This window comes from Botrytis sinoallii, assembly GCF_014898435.1.
Source record: "Botrytis sinoallii strain Bc 23 chromosome Unknown BSIN_001, whole genome shotgun sequence".
In the NCBI taxonomy this organism is placed as follows: Eukaryota; Fungi; Ascomycota; class Leotiomycetes; order Helotiales; family Sclerotiniaceae; genus Botrytis; species Botrytis sinoallii.
In genome coordinates this window covers 4312794-4317254 of record NW_024066028.1, presented here as the reverse complement: position 1 = coordinate 4317254, position 4461 = coordinate 4312794, and positions in this window count along the sequence as shown.

Genomic DNA, 4461 nt, shown 5'->3' with positions numbered 1-4461 from the left:
TCCTACAATATACATATACAACATGTTTCTAGTGCTTTACTTTCGATTACAAACTATATATTAAGGAAATAGATTTTACAAGCAAAGCTTTAGTTAGTAGATTGGAAACACTATAGAAAGACTACCTAACTAAAAATCTGAAATAGCAAGCCTACAAGATATAGTCGGTTTTATTATATAGAAAAGATTTGACAAAGTAATGTGAAACAGTTACTAGCCGCGAAGTGTAATATATAATAACAGCGATAGCGATATTGTTTATATAGCTCAAAAGGATAGATGTGTGTGTCAATCTATAATTGGATATTATAGAGCAGAGAATATAATAGAGATATTAGATAGACTTAAAGAGTAAATAAAAATAAAAGCATAAAAAAATGGTTTTAATTTTGACCAAAACTTCCAAAGGTAATCATACAATAAATAGTTTAATATAGTCAGAAGATTCTATAGAAACCTAGTATTAATAGCTTTATCACAAGTAAGCCAGAAAAGCGTCTATAGATATAGCGAACCTACTTTGTATTATAATATATTCTAGAAAGTAGTTATAATATAATTCATTTCTGCCTACGCGGACATCACAAAGACCCCGAAAAACTCGAGCACATCTACAAACGCGAACGTGTATATGCAAGGGCAGGTCAACAAGTGGAGATCAATCAAACCCCGGAAAACCAGAGTGGATATCTATCTATTAGCAACAGGAATTGTTGTATCGATAATAAACTGCTCAAACGTCTATATATTAAGAAAAACAATCGATAAAGCTATCTTTAGTCTGAAAGTAATCGATATAGTAGCTATTACCTTTATAGTTATTGGTTGGGCAGTATATATTGTTAGTGGTGTTATATATAATAAACTTTTCGAAGTTGAGAATACGGAAAAGATTAAGAAGATTCTGAATTATAATAATCTAGAACAATCTATAATCTGGTATCATTATATATTAGAAAGAATTCCAACTTTTTTTGATAATCTAAATAGAAATAGAATACTTATCATTAAGAAAATAATAGCCGAGAAAGTATCAATACAAACAAACACTTCTTTGATCGATTATCGAATTATTATCCGAATAGTTGATTTCTATAAGCAGATCTAGATTATTAGTTTATTGAGAGAAATCTCTTTCTTCAAACTCTTTGATAGTTTCAAACAAGCTTAGTATATTAAGCCAAAACAGCGTATCACTTATTATAATCTAGAGTGTTAAGGTTTCTGTAATCCAATAATATACAAAAGTATCCCGAAATACAATAACTACAATATCCTATAAACGAATCACAATAGCTCATTTAAGTCTAAATATAAGATTAAGACTGAATACACAAACTGTGCAGGATCGTTCCAGACCGGATACAACAACTATCCCGCGATGCCACACCGAGTCAATAAGAAAGTTATACACCTTACAAAATCGGAAATCCACGAGATTAAGAAATATAGCCGAAAAACTCATCTAATTACTGAAATACTAGCTAACAAAATACCTGCCTCGATTGTGATAGTTCCTCGGAGTATTATAATAGAGATCCCCCTTTCGATCTGCAGAAAACACATTATTACATATAAAAATCTGAATAGCTCCCAATATACCCCTCAGAACACCTTCCCGACTAATAGCTTACCCGAGAACCTTTACTGTTTTAAAAGAAAACGCCCAAATGAGAGTAGCCTGAATAAAAAGATGCTCTTCAATATTATGCTATCACAATATATCAGTATAGATATCGATATCAACCTGAATAAGTAGCCACTCCTTTCAGCATTATAGCACCAACCGCTAGATAATTGTAGCCCAATCCATATAGATCGATTAGGCAAATATATAGAAAAAGATAGAAACGCATATCGCAATACTACAAATAATATATAAACAAGACTTAAAGATCCTATATATATAGGAACTCTCCATATACCCTGAAACTCGAACCTAGAACTATCTGGAATATAATCTCTTTGTATCAACGGATAGCTGAAACAGTTTGAACAGCCTTGAAAGAGAAAAGGAGAGATTAAAAACAATAATGTATATACGTAAAAATAAGTGATTATATATTTAATAAAAATATATTCAATTATATTAAAATCTTTTCTGAATAAAAATAAATGATATATAGATTATTAATATATATTAATAACCAGGTATTAGGGAGATAATGGATCTAATAGTTTTTATAGTATTCCCCAATCACATAGTAGTAAGCGGCAACTTCAATATCAAGTATAATCTATTCGAATCTAATATAACTTCAGCCAATCAAAAAGCTTTTCTTACAGAATAATCCATTTCGAATAAGATAGATTTTATCAAAACCCCAGGAATCCCTACCCACAAAGTAGGTCACATAATTGATCTGACCTTCTCTAATATCCCTTTCGCTAATACTATTGTTAATACTAATCTGAAAAGCAGCTCCGATTATAAAATACAAATAACTATAATCCCAAACCTTATCTTATCCATTATCAAGCCCTTTAGTTATATAATCAACAAGAAAGGCTTTTCAGTCTTTTAGGGAATTATAAAAAACGGAATTTCCCACTTTTCAAACTTAGCAAATATATTTGCCGGATAGATTAATAAATTAATAGGAATACTGGATTCTTTATTTGAATTAATAATTTGCTTAATAAGAAAGGAGAAAGACGCTTTTGGATATTTTGCCTTTTAATAAACAAGCAAATATAGAATGGTATATCAAAACTATAAAACAACCAGAACTAAGGATACCAATCAGGTGGAATAATAACGATAGAGATTAATAATTATAATTAGAAAAGCGAAATGCTAATATTAACATAGGATTATTGATAGGATAAGCTATAACAAAGATCTATACAAAATGATTGGTTGGCATAAGCTCGCTATCAATCTTAGAGTATTACCTTTGATTATCGATAGTGTAGCGATTAAAGATATTGCGGAAAAAGCCTGAGTTTTATAAAAGGAGGTTTTCGAGTACTTCAATAACAGTAATAATTTCATAACGAATCTATTCTGACTAGATTGTATATCTAATAAACTCTTATGGAGTACAAAAGTATTCTTTGAAAAAGTGGAAAAGAGTATTATAGGAGTTTCGAGTATCTCATTGGGGTTCGACTAGATTATTGTTTGCTTTCTAAAGGCTTGCTAGGATTTTATTGAATTAGTAATTATTGGGATTTTTAATAAATACCTGTAATTTAGTTACTTTTCAAACAAATAAAGATGGGCAAAGATAATAATAATCTTTAAGATCAGAAAGAAAAACAAATCGTTAATACGATCCTAACAATCGATAGCTCTACTTTCATATATCTCAAAGGGTTTGGAATATATAATCGCTCAACGCATCTTATAGATCACAATGATAGCAGATATACTCAGCCCCCAATATAATGAAGCACTCCCCAAGCAAGCAATAATGAATCTAATCACTTTGTTTACATACAATATCGAAAAGGCCTTTACCTACAAACAAGAAATCACAATAATTATACTGGATGTACAAAGCGCGTTCGATATATTCCTGCCAAACAAGCTACTGGAATATATGTGTTAACAAAAGTAGCCCCGCTCCCTTCTATAATTAGTCTAAGCCTTTCTGAATAACTATTTAATAAGAGTTCGGCTGGAAAATGTAATTATAGAATATAGCTGTATTAAGTACAGTATTCTGTAGGGTTTCCTATTTTCACTTATACTATACATTCTATACCTTACTGAGCTTTTGAATCAAGATACTAAGTTGCATTTCGGATATACTGATAATATTTATATCTACCGTATATCTAAGAATATTTATAAGAATATTAATCTCCTTAAATACAATCTCTATTAGATTTTCCAGTAGAATAAACGAAACCGTATAATATTTGTATCGGAAAAGCTAGAGATAATATACCTTTTCCGAAGAAGAGAGATATATACCCTGTACCTGGAAATGAATGATAAGATAACGATCTGCTTAATCAATAAGACGGGTAATGAAATTGTTCAACCAGTCTTACATTAACTAAAGTTTGATTTAATTAGAAGTTCTCTTTTAAAAGATATATAGCAAAACGAAAAGCGAAAGCTTGTAAGGTCGCGAAGTATATCAAAGGACTTGTACAAATATATTACAGCTTGCTAACTACAGTGCTACATAAAAGGATAATCATCTGTATCCTTTCCTTTGCTTTTTATAGATTCAAGATATAATATATAAGCTGAATAAAGCCAAATCAAGTAGGGGAAGCTGTTTGTAGTATAATGATAAGTATAAGGTTAAGTAATTATATTATTAAAATTGATTGAGCGATTATTCTAATAACAAAAAAGTTCTATCTGCTTGATACACAACTCCGATTATTATGATCCTAAAAGACTTTGGATTACCGCCTAATAAGCTAGTATTTGAATAGATACGAATAAGATTCGCACTCCGATTCTATAAGGTAAACGAAAATTATTTATTAATAATTTGT